Below are 16,849 nucleotides of genomic sequence, written 5' to 3'. Positions count from 1 at the left end.
AACAAGGAATATTCTTCTCTCCAGAGGTGGAGCTTTTAGCACCCTGTTACCAGCAACCGATCAAAACACACAAAATACAGTCGTACAGACATCCACTTTAGTGTTGTATTACTGACACTTTTCATATATTCCAGTAGCTTTCTAATGTAGGTCAACGTTACGAACACAAGCGTACTCATCTTCACTCCTTTGAGGAAAAAATACTGAAATCTTCATTTTGCCAACAGGAAACAGAAATGACCACCCTAAGGGCTCAGACACACCAAGAAGTTGCTGTGATGGCTGATTTGCAGCCCTCAGTGGAAGGTAACCCACGAAGGTTTCCTCAAATCACTCTCACATTACAGCATGCCGAGGCCAGTTGTCATCCTGTCTTATAACTTACTCTCTTGCAAGAAATTTAGGGACCTCATTTCCATGGAAATCAGTCACAGGTAAGCACTGAAATACTGTCTGAGCATTTGCTGAGGTCATCTAAGAAGTCTCCAGTTGAACAGACTCTCCCCAAGCACCGTGACAAGTAAAATAACTTTCTTTGTTAGCTCTGAAACTTTTACAATAGCATCTAAAACTGAAAGGGAACAATCTGAGGATGTTTGTGTGATTTTAGGTTACTAATAAAAATATGATAAATTAAGTGCAGATTATTAGCCACAATGTTTATGTGAGATGGGCACTAAAAGAGATTGCTAAAAAGAGGAAAACCAGAATTTTGTATATAAAACTTTTTTTTTTTCTGGCTTTATTTTGTTTACTTTTTAAATATGATCTTTCAGTATTTAATTTTTAATTTTGGTATTTTCAATTTTAAAATTCCCCCAGCAGCAAAGCCAAGTTGGACCACACAGATTGCATTTCAAGCTTCATATAAACTGTTCTGCCTCCAGTTCTGAAATCCAAAAAGCCGATGAAGTCCTCTCATATCCTTACTCCTGATTTTTTATAATCTCACCATGATGCAAGTGTGAACTAAGAAGGTGTTTGATGTAACCAGGTTTATGAGGCCATGATTAATAAGCCAGGCAATACTGTAGGACCCAGGAATGTTTCCTGGCTCCCAGGTCTAGGTGTAAGTACTGGCAAAGCTCCAACTCTGTGACGGGACCAAGTCTCGATCCTGCTCAGCCCCTCCTGCACTTCAGTTTCCACGTGAAGAAACCCAAGCCTGTAAGCTGGAAATGCTCTAGACTGTGCCTGAACAGGTCTCCAAAGAGGACAAGAAATGCAGTTTATTGCAGGGCATCGAACAGATGCAGCCACACAGCGACATAATCAGGGTATAAGTGACATTAACATCGTTTCCTCAGGTCTGTGTTTCAACATGTCCTCTTCCATCTGAAGCAGTGCATGAAAAGCAGCACGGTAGCACCAGGGAAACCCCAGGGAGAGGCGAGGGCAGGCTGTCTAGACACAAATTAGCACACGCTCACGGCCCTACCTCTGTGGCATGGATATGTATGTACTTTCCTACGGTTGCAGAAAACATGGGCCAAGAAGACAGCAGGACTCAGATGCTGATCTCACTCATGCCATTTCTCACTTGAACGATCTGGGACCTCTGTGCAGGTCCTGGTTTGGTGCACAACAGGAATTTGAGCTCCACTGGTGGCTCTGATGTGCAGCTGACAACAGATGCCAGGGAGAAGTTCTTTCTTAGCACCCTCGACCTGGATCATTACCTGATTGCTAGGGTAGAGAAAGCCAAACCTTTCCCACCTTCTTTTACAGAAGTCTCTTGCTCAGGGGTCTCGTACATTTTCTATAATAGTTACTGAAAACATTTTGGCTCTATCAGCTCTAGTAGCCAATGTGTTTTCAATCCCATGTGAGGGGGAAGGGAATTATTTTTGACAAGTGTTGTAATAATGAGTCATTTTCTAGCACTGACAATCTCCTGGGTTTTAACCTGTAGCTTTTTTTTTCCACCTCACTTAGTTCTTCCCACGTGCAAAATCATTTGGCTCTATAGAGGCCCTGTCATGGTTATTAATGTATTCTGGACCTCTATTTGTTCCCCATCTCTTTCCCATCGCAGCTTGGTTCTGCATGGGAGGGTCTCCAGGCAGAAAACAAAACACTTCAAAGAGAAGACACCATTATTGTCCTCCTCCTGTACGAGCTCCCTAGGTGGACTTTGTAAAGCATGAACGGTCCTTGGCAAGGTATCAGATCAGTAGGAATGTAAAAAACCCCACTGACTTCATATTTACTACATCTTTGTGACATGAAAGCACTTGCTTTTCAGTGTTATAGTTTCTCTTTGTATTTTCATTCTCCTGTTTCTGCATGGGGAATTCGAGCTTAGAGGAGGAGCTGAAACTTGGGTCATCTATAGCCACCGTAAGAAATACAGCCCTTTCTGGCAACGGTGCACGCTCATACCCTACATCCCGCAGCCAGATACGAACATCTCTGCAGAACATCCAGTCGGTTTTGTGCCCTCACAAGTTGCATTCCCAGCGGACAGATCACTGCTCTAATATCTAAGGCAAATGGATTATATTCATTCTCCCGTTTCAAGCACATCTCAGGTCTTAAAGCTGTTGTATTGAAAGTTGCTTGTCATGACAAAGACTATGTTAGACACCCCGAGCGGGTACAGTGCCTAAAACAGCAGAGCTGCAATTTCTGAATGGGATTTAGCTGTTACTACACTATAAATAATAAATAGCAATTATAACAGACATTTACAGGAATATATACCCATATATATATACTTTACTTCCTCTAACATTATTTATTCACTGTGATCGGGCAGTGAACTCAGCAATGAAAAACATAATTAGATATGCCCTGTATTTTGCTGCCAAGAATATCGAACAGTGTAATGAGTTTCTTTGTATATATGTGCTATTTCACTGCTGTTCCTTACTGAATTAAATGACTTGACTGATATTTTTTCATCAGTTCTCACAGGCAAGGCTAGTGCTTTCCCTTTCTAAGCAGCACTTGAATTTTAAGAGTTGGAAGACTGAAATCATGTTTCCGACATTAGGTATTAACTGCCCATCTGTGGTTAGGCACCTGTGGGCTGAAGCAATGTAATTCCTTTGGTTTTTGAATGAAATATGTGACTGCTGCAGCCTGTACTGTGATCTCAGACACAGTATCTACAGAAGATACAGAACAGCACCATACCCATACAAGTAGAGCACTGAAGAACAAACAGCAGTCACCTAGAGCATGTACCATGGTCTCTGCTCTTTTGCATTACATGACGGAGTGAACATGGTCCCCCTGAAGCTGGGAGAGGACTACATTGCACTGGAGATAGCTCACGGTTCAGAAATGGCTGCAGCTTTGAGCAGGCTCTCCCCTGCTGTCTAGTGTTCGAAGATCACAGTGAAAATGAATGCAGGTCAGTGAGTGAGTTGCTTGAATTTCTTTGTTTAATCAGTTATGGGGATGCCCATACATAGCTGCCCCACCTTTCAGACCTTCCCTGTTAAAAATGTAGAACAACTTGCCTTCCGCACTAATGGTGCTGTAGATGGAACTGGGAAGATGGTTTATTTCCTCACTTCACACTGCCCTGCAACACCAGGAGATACTCCATACCACATGGCTACCGCTTATGCTTTGGAACCATGAGATGAAAGGACATTACTCTGTACGCCTCCATTTTGGAGATGAGGTTTTCTTTTGAAATTGTTACAATCCTACAGCCTCAGGAGAGGATGCATAGCCTGTCCTACAGATCCCTGTGCTCAAACTTCTCCTAAGCTGCTTTTATGATGTCCTTTGTATAGGCACTGAACTCACTCCCGCATCACGTTTAGTGCCTCCTCGGAGGTGCCGATAGCTGCCCTGTTTTACTGTCTGCAATGGGAGGAAAACGGTGCAGCCAAATGTTTATGGTGCCATAAAAACCAACAACAGTAATGAGGTGGTGACACGAGCAATGCAATATCTGCACAGCTCCCAAGCTGTGCCTCTGTTCAGCTGATCCATCATCACTGCCTCTCTGACATGGCACTCCCCCAACTCTCTGGAAGGAAATCCTCGACAGTCGTTTCATTAATAAGGAACCAAGTACCAGCTTAGAGATGAAGGTGCTAATTGTGGCACATCAGCAGCCAGAAGAAACAATTCCTCTAGGATCACACACATTAATCTCCCGTGGCTGCTGGTCAGAGTGAGAGGCATTCCCTTAGTGGTGTTGACAGCTGCTAATAAGACAGCAAAACACTCTGCAAGCATGACCATTAATGCTGCCAGCCAGGAAGCTGGGGATTCACATCTCTGGCAGATCTCAGTCATCAGCATTTGCTTGTTGGATAAGCACGAGGCGATATGCTGGAGTCTCTTGGAGGCAGGAAAAGGAATAAGATGGCTTTCCATGCATGAATTGCTACACTGGTGAAAGGAAGGCTTGGTTAAGCACCACAGCCTTGAACGGGTCATACCTTCTGGCCCAAAGCAAATCTGTGATGCTATCTTGAGGCTTCGAGCAATCTGGTGTAGTGGAAGGTATCCCTGCCCATGGCAGGGAGGTGGGAACTAGATGATCTTTGAGGTCCCTTCCAACCCAAACCATTCTGTGATTCTATGATTCTATTGACACTGCTGTCAAAGACGGAAGGTAAGGAGTAGCCATCGCTATTTTTATGATCAGGTTGTTGGAACAGGGATATGCCTCAGCTGGGTACCTCAGTAGTGAATGTTTTCAGAGGAAGAACTCTGCCTACTTGTGTTTACATCCTGCCCTCGCCAACTGGCATCTGAACACCACAGAATCACAGAAGTGGTGGTTGGAAAGGATTTCCGGAGATTTCTATTCCAGTCTCCCATTTGGCTATTGGACTGTTGCCCATACTAGATCAAGGCAGCCAAGGCTGAGAGCCCCTGGGGACAGCGATGGCACAGCCCCTCTGGTAACCTGCTTAGTGCTGTGCTGTCTTCCTGGTGAAGATGTTTCCCCCACGCTAGATACAAACATCTTGTACCACGACTTGTGGCTGTAGCACATTTACAAAGAAGTAACCAAAGAAAGCAGATTTGGTCACCAAGCTGTGCATATGTATTTACTTGAAACTAGGGAGCTTAGACCCAATTCCCAGGTATTCATCCCTGAACCTCCAGTGCTTCCACATTCACAGCAATCCTTAGACAGGTAAGTGGGAGACTCAACCCTGCATGCTGGCAGAAATTTGTGCCTTGGAGAAGTTTCCAATTCTATCCAAATTTCACTAACCTTTCTAGGGACAAATGCCTCCCCTCCTCCACATCCTGGGGCCTGCTATCATTCCTTAAACTCATGACAATGTTTGGGGCTGCGTCAGTGCTTTTCCAAGCTCTACCAGCAAAACTGAAACCGTGCCTAATCCCTTCCTTTGCAAAACTTCCACTTGGGGATATTCTGTCACAAGGAGCTGGTATGAAGTGAGGAAAAATCCCAGACTGCTATGCCAGGTGCCGAGGCGCATTATAGATGCAACAATAGTTCAGCCACAGTGTGCACAAATACAGCTACATGTCTGGCTGGAATTAAAATGCATTCCTTCCCTAAGCTGGCAGCTTACTTCCGTCTCCTTCTGCAAGACCCTGACTGACCTCAATACCGAACGAGCCCCCACCCCATCTCCCTCTTTGGCTCTATCGATCTATTATTTTGAGACACAAATAGGCTGTCTTGTGAATTAGAGGCTCCAAAAAGAAGAGAAACTTGCTGCATCAGTCAAATTCCTGCACTTTTCTTTGTCTAAGTTGTAGCTGGGCAAATGTCCATAGGGTCCAGTAGCTAGACAGCAAAAAGAAAAAGGTTAATGTAAAAGTGAAAAAAATAAAGAGAAAAGTTATGAATTAAAATTACGAAATGAAGAATAAAGGGTAAAGTCTGGGGAAGTGGGAAAAGGAATAGGAATAAAGAGGGAAGATGAGGGGACAAGTAGAAACTTTGAGAAAAGTGGCACACAGCCTCCGCCTGGAGAGTTCGCACAGGTTTAGATTTCGCTGTTAAAAGGGGAATCAATGGCTGGCCCTGAGCCTCACGCTGGCAGCCTCTGCTGTTCTGATCTCAGGACCAGCATCTGTCAGCAATTTTCAAGAGGAACCATTAGAAATCACAAAGTTTAACAGTTTGTCTTGGCCCCCTGGAATTTTACCACCCCCATCAGCTACTGAAAAAAGAGCAGGGGGTTGGAAGGAGGAGAGGGGAGGAGGGTGGAAGAGAAGAAGGAAGGGAAAACAAAATGGTACTTGTAAGATTTAATGTGTGCCTCCCCCTTTTCCCTGCTTATATGCCACATCCGCAGAGGTGATATATAGATGGTGGTTTTGGCCTCCTTCCTATGTGCTCTAACAACACGGATGCTGGTTCAGAGGAGAGCCCTGGGCTGGCTGGAAATTCCCCGTGAGCGAGCTCCAGGCGTCTCTGCTGGGGAGCCTTCCCGGAAGCAGAACAGACTCGGACATTTGCTTTGCAAAGCAAATTATTCTTGATGCTCTTGACATAAGAGTGACTTCTGGGCATCTCACATATAAATCCAGCAGAAAGAGATGTAGCATTTCCCAGAAGTGGTTCAGTCACTTGGCTACCACCGGACGATTTATTCCATCTGTTCTTCTACCCAGATCTCTAAATAGCGAACCACAAAAGGCAGTGTGGGGAGTGGGGAAAGGGAAGAGCAGTTTCTCAGAGCATTTTGGCAAGACCAGCCGTGTGCAGTGCTTGGTGGTCAGCTCTGGAGGGGACACCTGACAGTCACAATAAAAAGGTTTTTAAATAAAGGCTTCAAAGGGCTGGTTCTGCTCAGCACCAGTTAAACTGATGAAACAAAACTGAATGAAGGAAAACAAATCATTGCAGCGAGGTTTGAGTGTGTTTTCTACGCTGCCAGTAGTGTGAATCAAAACCACTGTGCTGAAGGAGAGACTTATGTGGCAGGTGAAGGATGGGCTGTCATGGTGGTAAGGAACGCTGTGCAGGGTGTCTTATAATGATGTCTGGTCCGTTTTTCTCTAAGTGCTGCCTAAATCCATCCCCAAAGCACCAAGTGCTACAGGGGTTTAAAAGTACAGTGAAGACTGAGCAGGATTTCAGGTCCAGATCTGAACTTTCAGGCTGCCTCATCTCCTACCTGAGCTCAATATAAATTGCATACTCCTAAGGGGTGAGACCTGTTTGTGTCCATCAGGTTTACACAACATGATCCTCACACTTTGGTTCTTCTTTTAGGTATATAGTGTAGTTAGGAAGCATTTTCCTTCTGCACCTTCTGCTATACAGAACTCACCCTTCCTTTTTCTGAACTGCTGGAGCCAGTGATACTTAGACACAGGCTGTGCAGAGGATACACCAGTGGTCCTGGCCTCATTCACATCCTGAGATGCACATTTTATCCAGCCTACAAAAAGAGCTGGAGACAGAAGGGGTTTGTTTTTTTTTTTTTTTACTCTAAGCCAGATTATTAGGGAGGGAGTACTGGGGGTGTTTTACTTTTTCAGTGAGATGGGACAAAGTCAAGCCTTGGGGCTACATAGAAGTTTTATCTGACAAATTAGGTCCCTTGACTTTAATCCCTTGTGATCTCTCCTATGCTATGGTCTGGTTATGACTATTGGTCTTTAACTATGTGATTTATGTTTCATTTTATGTCCCATGGCTTTGTGACATGTTTTGTGGTTTATACAGACTGAAAGACCAATCAGACCTTGCCAGTGCTGTGCCTTGCCAGACTGTGGAGAGGGCAGACTTGTAAGATTTAAGCTGAGCCTTAACAGTTAGACTCCAGGATCTTAAAGGTCCTTTCATAGAATCATAGAATCATAGAATCGTTAGGGCTGGAAGGGACCTTCAAAGGTCATCTAGTCCAACCCCCCTGCAAGGAACAGGGATATCTCCAACTAGATCAGGTTGCTCAGGGCCTCATCCAACCGGGCCTTGAACGTCTCCAGGGATGGAGCATCCACCACCTCTCTGGGCAACCTGTTCCAGTGTTCTACAACTCTCATGGTAAAAAATTTTTTCCTAATATCCAACCTGAATCTACCTCCCTCTATTTTAAAACCATTACCCCTTGTCCTATCACAACTGGCCCTCCTGAACAGCCTCTCCCCATCTTTCCTGTAGGCCCCCTTGAGGTACTGGAAGACCGCTATAAGGTCACCCCGGAGCCTCCTCTTCTCCAGGCTGAACAGCCCCAACTCTTTCAGCCTGTCCTCATAGGAAAGGTGCTCCAGCCCTCTTATCATCTTCGTGGCCCTCCTCTGGACCCTCTCCAACTGGTCCATGTCCTTCTTATGTTGGGGACTCCAGAACTGGACGCAATACTCCAAGTGAGGTCTCACGAGGGCAGAGTAGAGACCAATGATTCCAACCTAAATGATTCTATGATACAACATTAGCCATGATCAACGGAGGAGAATCTGGATTTTGACTTGCCATGCCCAGAGACCAGTGAACTGTACCTTGAGTTGCTGTTCCACCCTACCAATGAAATGCATTTGCTCACCGACCCCCTGACTTTTCAGTGATATTTTGCTAGAAAATGGCTAGAGTTAAATATAGAGATTTGAAAAGTGCTCCTGGGCAGAAGGTCACATCATCAGTTTAATTGATTTATTGCACAGAGATCCCCACTGCAAGTTTCAGGTCAACCCTGGACTCCTGTCTAGCATCTCTCTTGACCTCAGAAGTGAGCACTTTTATCAGCTAAATGGGCAGATTGAACAAGAAGTGAAAGAAAGAGTCAGGAGAGAGAGGTCTCTCAGCCTATGCTTAGTTTACAGCAACCTAAAAACCTTCCAAACAGAAATTCCAAATGAGTTTTAAAACCTTCCAAACAGAGGAGATCTAAATGAGTATTTCAGATCCCCTGGACACTTGAATCATGTGCAAACACAATGTGACTTGCAACATTTAATAGCCTGAATTCCAGCAACGCTATACAACACAGTGCAGTTTACATGATGTTTTTCACACCAGGGACAGTGCGACAGACAAGTGACACGGGCAGGTAAGTTTAATAAGACTAGTATTAAGCAGTTGGCATGGTCTTGGCTATCAGATCTTGATTCGTCTACACATGACATTTGGAGTGTAGCCAACTTTTAAAAAATATCTATGGTGAGCTAAACTAAGCTTGGCTACCTTTACCTCAGACTAGGCTATCACACAGAAAAGCGTGGATGCTGTAGGTACCAGCCTGTTTTAGATTACTGAATCGATAGCTCCCTATTTTATACATTTGGTTCATATTTGAAAGATTCCACCAAGTTTGAGCACTTGGTTCTATCTCTGTTTTCATTGTCAATTAGCTAAACAAGTTGCCTTTTAATAAATTTTCGATTTTTTTTTTCCGCTGAAAGAAAAATAATTCCTGGTTAATATGACATGATTCAGGACTTTAGAAAAGAACAGAGGAATCTTAGCGTCTGTTTTCAAGTTGCTTTGATAAGGACAGACCTTAATTAAGCATCTTATTAAAAGTATCTCCTCCTGGATTACATCAAGTCTCACTGCTTTTGCTGAAAGTCAAAAACGTGCACACATGCTAACTGCAGAGCGGGGGTCCAAAGGTGATGGAGCTGTCAATAAAGTAAGTAGCACATGCTAGATTAGCTGCGAAGGAGATGGATCATGGAAACTAAAAGAGATTGTGTCAGCTTGGCTAGTATCTAGGAACACTTCAGATCCAAGTATATTTGGACGTTTACTGGGGAAGCTATCTAGTACAAAATATTCTTAAAATCAGAGCCAACAACTTTTAAATTAATTTGATGTTTTTTCCATGTTTAATTTGCCATTAGCTGCCTCACTTGATTGATGATGCCCTTTTAGTTCTCTTGTGGGTATCTCGGATATCCCAGGTTCTTTCCACTGCTATAGTTAGAATACTTTAAGTTACATCTGAGAATCAATCAACCTATTTGGACATATGGAAAATCTAAGAATTAAAAAAGTAAATTATTAAAAAAAAACACATCTTGAGTTTTCCAGTATCATTTTGTCTCCTCAAAAATGCCTGAAAACATTTGTATAAACACAGAGCTTGTTTTTCAAGACCAAATCCCCGTAAGTGCTACAGTCTGTTCACTGATTACCCTCGAACCAGAAACCAGACCCTCAGCCATCATGAAACGAATTTGCACTAAGTCAGTCAAACAAATCAACACTGCTTTACACCAGGCAAAGACTTGGTCCATCATGTCCTTCCTGTACAGATTTCTTGTTTAAATCGTTTCTATACCATAAATACCTGCCTTCTCTGTCAGAAGTATGCAATACCTGAAGCATTTACAGTTTCTTACCATGCATAAACTTCTCTCTCCTTTTGGAGCTGTGAATGTTTGATACCTTCCAGCAACTTATCTCTGTAATCAACTCAGAAGAGAACGTTTTTGGATAATGATGTCGTATTTCCTAAAGCAAAACAAGTAATTTAGAGCAGCAGATAAATTAATTCACTTTGGAAGTTTATGTCTCGATTTCGACACAGCCATGTGTACCAGTGTGAGTCCAGGGATTAAATGGCTACATCCAGCGTTCCTTACTGGGAATAACAACACAATTTCTTTGGGGTTTCTTTCATTTTCCTTCCTCAGAACCACTTCCTGAAAATTTTGTTATGAAGTAGATCTTTTTCCGGTTCTGTGAGTTTGAAATGGAGACCTTAAAGAACAGAAACAAATTCCAACCAGAAGTCAGCAGATGGAAGATGTATTTTCACATATGCGCTGAGTCACTGAAAGGAGTCCAGAAAAAGCAGGTGTATCTCTTTTCATGAGTGTTCAAGTAAATTATAACCATGCTCTGGAACAAAAAGAGTGCGCCACATGGCTGCAACTGATGCCTGCAGAGTATCATGAGCCGAAGTTTTGACCTCTGTGTGTCACAAATACCAAACATTTATTTGAGTTTACGGAAATGAGGCTCCAGAATATCACCAGAATTCAGGCATGTTGTTTAAGTCTAATACGACATTTCTGTCCCATTTATACTTCTATGAATTCCTGGCTGTATAAGGTAATCTATTTACTCATTGCTTCAAATAATGTGTGCTACTAAAGGTTTCAAAGGACATATTCCATCTTCCACCCTAGAGATAAGTGAATTGCAGTGGGAAGGTCCTCTCTTTTCACACGTTAGGTAGAGGAAGATGGAAAGAGAAGGGTAGACACTAGCACCATTGGGACTGCTGGGAAAGGAGAGAGGAACTTGCCCTTTCCCCACAAAACGCACGTAACTGTTGCAGTTGTTTGCCATGTCTCAGTCCTGCTTCAACGCAGTGCCCTACCCTCCTATCTCTGATGGATGCGACTGCTTCTGAAAAGTGTGTTGAATCACCAAGTAACATCTCTACAATTATTTTATAATTTTCCTTGTATATTATGTAAGAGGAAAGAAAGCGTCACAGCAGTCTGAATCACAGTTTAAGTTATTCCTTTTCCCTGGAAATTATGGGTCAGATTCTACCTCCCAGACGGCTGTAAAATTGTGCACTTCATGGCAGTTACTATCTTGCTCTTCACAAAAACACAACGTGGTCCTCCTTACGGCAGAGACTTGCAACGTGCATGAAACCATAAGCAGAGCCAGTAAGAGGAAGAGGGCAGTGCAGGAAAGCAGCATCTCTCTCCTTGTGGAACCAGTCCCATGCTCAGCAGCACAGTCTGCACCACACAGTTCTCTTAGTCCTGCCCTGCAGCATACAATGGTCTCATCCTGTGGTCTTTTTTCATTAAGCTCTCTTAAAAAGTACCAGCTGAAAAGCTATTTTGCTCAAAGACCTTTAAAAACTCATCTCCTTTTGCCCCCTTCCTTTGTGCTTGGCCCTGCAAACCCCAGGAAACTGTCCGCTCGTCTCTGTGAAAGCACGCTGCTGCAGAAATAGAAACTCGGCGTCATAAACCCAGCTGGTGTCAATTAATACAGACCCACCGACTTTTATGATGCTGCACCAACTTACAACAGCTGAAGGTGCACAGCTATTGACATTCAGCAAATTACATCAATTTTTAAGAGTACCTGGCCTCCAACCTAAGGGTAGTCCAAAGAGATTGCAAAAGCTCTATTTAGAAGACAAGCGTGGGTGATACTATAATGCAATTATTCCCACCAAACACGGGTCTCCCACCAATGGCCAAGAGCTCCTTGTGGAAGACTGCATGCAAAATTTTCTTTTCCTACTTCATTGTTGGTGGTAGAAGCACACTTGTTAGATCTGAAGTAACCTCAGGTTTGAAAAATGCTGAAATCTGCACTTTTATGCATCTGCTATGAGACCATCAGAGACTTTCGATTCGCAGATAATGATGCTGTCTCCTATCTGCTCCTGTAGGAGAGTTTCTTTGGGAAAATCCAGAAAGGAGAGGGAGAGGAGAAGGCAACCCCTGCAGCCTGCAGTTTGGGAACTTCCCCTGACACAGCAGCAGTGTCACCTGATAGTCCCTGTGTTTCTCGTTATCAGTTTTCACTGGTACATAATGGTGGTATAAAAAGCAGAGCAAGCAAAAAAAAAAAATATATCCCATTTGTACAATACTTGCATCTATTTAAATTCCACTTGCAGCTCTCCAGCAGCAGGACACAGATAGAGTCTCCAGCCCTGTGGCATTTTCCTTTTATCGTTTAAGAAATGAGAGGTCTGTTCTGGGGAGAGCCAAGGACATCCCCTGGCTTGGGAAACTGCATCCATAAAAAGCATCCATTAGAAATCCTTCAACATGGGACAGTATGACTGCACGTGGTGATGATCTGCAGGAAGAAAATAGGGTAATGTCTGAACTTGTGTTGATCAGCAAAAAATGCAATTCCAATACAGTTTTTAAATCATATGCACCAAGAGGTTAAAAGGAAAACTCAATTTTTAACAGAGGAATTTGAATTTGCTAAAATGTGAGAAAATGTTTCTAATCAAAGTATTTTATTTGGGTTTCAATACTATTTTGTTCAAACCTAAGCTAATCACTATACGCTTTGCTTTCTGAACCTAAACAAAAAACCAGACACTCCAGTCACCTTTAATACCAATTTTGAGGGTAAACAGCACTGATTAACGAATCACAAACTGTGAGCAAAACTGAACAAGTCTCTCCTTTTATTGAGAAAACAACCAAAAAGTGGCTGGAGGGGATGTGCTTAAGCTCTTCTCCTACTATGAGCTTTGAGCATTCCATTTCTCCATAATCACCCCCTGCCCACCACCTATCCAACCCTTTACTATATTGCGGTGTCCGAAAACATATACAGGAATAGTCAGATTCTTATTATTTAAATGGAGGCCGTGATTTCCCTGTTGTGGTCAGGAAGATAAGCATCTTTAAGAAAAATTTTACAGCTCTAGCTTCAGACTTGGGTCTGAATTGAATGAACCAGAGAGGTCCTGGCCAAAGTCAACCAAGACAAAAAGGAGGGAAGGAATGTGAGAGAGTCTGGAAAAGTTTAGTTGGATGGAGCTTAGAGTCCAGAGAGTGCTGGGGATGCAAAGACTGGGATTGTTTATACATGAGAGAGATGACAGTTAAAACTTCAGTTTTATCCTTTGAATCCTTTTTACCTGTTTCATGACAAGCGTTAGTACTAAACAGGTCGAAGTGAACCACCTGATTTTGAAGGTACTCTAAAGAGTAAGTCTCATACCAGTTTCCAGACTTTGAGTTGCTCTGTTCCTAAGAGCTGCCTGCCATGCTTTGGGCCACAGCAGCACAGAGGAGGGACACTGCCTTGTCAGCATACCCTCACCTCCGAGATGTTGCCAGCACTTACACAGCGTTTCCTGGAAGCAGAGAATGCCACAGCACAACGGCACATACCCAGGACTGTCATTAAAAAAAATCCAGTAGCACCCTGCTGGCAGCTAAGAACACAAACCAAAAATCACAGGCTTTAATTTGAACCAGTGTTTTGATGAAACATGAAAACCAACCAATTTCTGCAGAGGTGGAAGCTAAAGATAGATCTGACCAAACTGACAGAATCAGCAGCGCGCTGGGTTAGACAGACTGGCAGCGTGGAGAAGGGTGTAATGATGGGAAACCTCCTTCCAAAGAGAGACATCGTGGGGAATGGGACAGGAGAGTGGTTGTACAAGAGCTGTCAGTCATTTCAGATCTACCTCGCTCAGAAGTCCCATACTCCATAGGCCTCTAAGAAAAACTTTCTGTAAAATGCTTTGCACTTTGGCACTGAAGGATCTCATAACGCCACGAGTTCCAGACGAACTGGCTTCAGAGAGCTGCAGCCCTCGTGAAAGGGAGTTTCAGCAGCAAATCCTTCCCAAGGAAGGAGTGGAAGAGGGCAGTGGAAAAAGTTGCCTATAGAATGACTAAAATAGAATAAAATAGTAACAGTCTTACTGTAAAAGAGAACGGAAAGGAAAATCTGCAAGTCAATGAGAGAATTCACACGTATAAATAGAAAAAGGCAGATGTTAATGAGTCATTGCTCGCTCAGAGAAGTAAGCCATTTGCCTTTTCTTTGAGTCACTGGCACATCCTGCAGCAGCGACCTCTTGACATGAACCATTTTTAACAATTCATTACTCATACAGTCTTCCAGCCGTTTAAAAGCTCTGGGAAGGATTGAAAACCATGACATCATCTCTTGTCCATGCTATTTCCTACCTGAAATGCACACTACTGGCTGCTGGGGTGGGGGGGGGGAGGTTAGCCCTTGTGTATGAGCAGGAAGAAACAGCCTGTAAAAGGGCAGGTTTTGGGCTCACAAGCAGACAAGGATTCCCCCGATTGCAGTCCTTGGGAGTTGCTCTGGGACTATAGTTCTTTATGCTCAATACAGACCCTACAGCATTCATCAGTCAGAAGCAAAAAAAAATTGCCTAGGCTAGAAAAATCTTTAAAAAAGTGTGAAGTTATTGTCAGGTCCACCATAAAATACCAGCTCCTCACTTTGAGTCTACTGCAGTAGTTCTCAGAAAAAAGCTGTGGAAAACGTGTTTCTCAGTGGTGATGGAAACAGGCATCCAGACGTGCTCTGGGGCCCAGCTGTGAAGCTAAAGGGATGACTTAACAGGGGAGGAGAGAAGCACTAAGAGATAACATGAACGTCACAAAGTGCTTACCAACTCACAGGCATGGTGGTCTGGCCTAGCAATTTGGTGCTAAGCCCTAAATCTGTAGACTGAAGTTTTGCATCAGTAGAGTGTTTTTGGGGTTTATTTTTTTTTGCAGGATTATTTCAGGCTGCAGAGTAAGTTATGGATAGCGTGTGGAGCCTAGAACACACTGCATATAGCGCTGAATAAACAGGCATTCAAAGAACGCAGCTAGGAGAAGTAACTTATGGAAATCATATGTTATTTTTGGATTGTATGTTTCCAGGCCAGCTCTCATTGGCTCCACTCCCTTATTTTTCCCTCTGGTTATCACAGGCTATCTCAAGGTTCCTCTGTCTGCCAGATTTCTGCGTGAGCATTCTCCTCAACAGCTTGCTATAAAGGACAGTCAGTCCTAGGGCATCTTTGGACTACAACCATGGATTTAACCTCAAACCAATGTAATTTTTCTTTCAGTGCTTTTTTCCTACCCTGCAATCATGCTTAGCTTCTTTCCCAGGATCACGATGCAGTGATGTCAGAGAGAGGAGCAATTTCCAATTGACAAGGGCAGGTGGCAGCAGTGGTACCTACTACCTCTCATACTACCATCATCCCAAACTGCAGGAAAAGGCACTAAAAATTAAGTCAGAACCAGGATAGAGTCCTGAATGCAAATCCCCAATTTAGGACCATCTCCATCCCAGAATTCACTCCAATGTGTGTGTGAAATGAGCAGTGGATGTCATAGGGAATTAGGATAGGGAGAGAGGATTGTTCAGTTATTGATTTCATATAGATTTCAAGAATAAAGAGCTAAGAGAGAGACAAAAGATGTTTTGTTTCTAGTATGAGTTGGACATGTGCTTTGGAAAGGAGAGGGCTTCAGTCTGAAGGCTTGCTGAAATGAGGCACTTCTGGCATGAATTGAACAATGTTGCTTTGTACAGTGAAGCAGGAACAGCTTCTTTCTGTCACACAATAGGGTCTGCTTACGGAGAAGAAATATTAGGAGAAAGAAAAGATGACTTTCAAGAGTGAAATGGGAAGGCTAGTAGAATAAAAATTATGAACGGTTTCTTAAACACTTTCAAGCTGTCTATCCATCCAGAACCAGATACGGCTGTCAAACACATTACCCAGATGACTCCTAAAATAAAGGGGTGATAACGTATTCTTTTTTTCCCCAACCTGAAACCCAGTTGTAAATTTAAGAGTACTGCTGTCTGCTTAGTGAGGATCAAGGTTGCTTGTGACACATCTTGTGCAAAGATGTTGTCTGGACACTTACCACAGAATGCAATGTTATCATTGCTATTTCAAAAAAAAGGGTGTATCTAAGGTTAGGTAGAAATTTATGGGGAAGATCTGGATTCTCTGTGAAAGACTAGAAGAAGAAAACATGAGAGAGAATTTGGGCAAAATAGGTTCTTTCCATCTCGGAACTGCACTCAAACTAGTTCTGGCACTTTCACTATATGAAAAATTTAACCCACAGAAAAGGGTCTTCTCCCAATGGACTCTTTCAGTCAGAGAAAGTGAATTGTTTTGAATGTTAGCACTTAGTTACTCCCTCCTACAAACTGACAAACATCAGCCCAGACTTGTAATTGCTTTCAAACTTTAGCTAGCTGCCATGGGAAGAGTTTGAAAGACCATAAATATTGGCTGACAAAATAATGGAATTGATTCAAGCTCCTACGCAAAGGAACATGTTGGGTAAGATCTCCCTGTGACTTGGTTCTGACTAGAAATGAGTTTCATTCGGATTATTCAAGCTATTCACATCCTTGGGTGCTGAAGAAAACAGAATAGGTTAGAAATCTTGCAAATGATAAAAAGGCAAACATCTC

Source organism: Tauraco erythrolophus, chromosome 22, assembly GCF_009769465.1.
Source record: "Tauraco erythrolophus isolate bTauEry1 chromosome 22, bTauEry1.pri, whole genome shotgun sequence".
NCBI classification, from domain to species: domain Eukaryota; kingdom Metazoa; phylum Chordata; class Aves; order Musophagiformes; family Musophagidae; genus Tauraco; species Tauraco erythrolophus.
Note: the sequence above shows the minus strand (reverse complement) of the source record.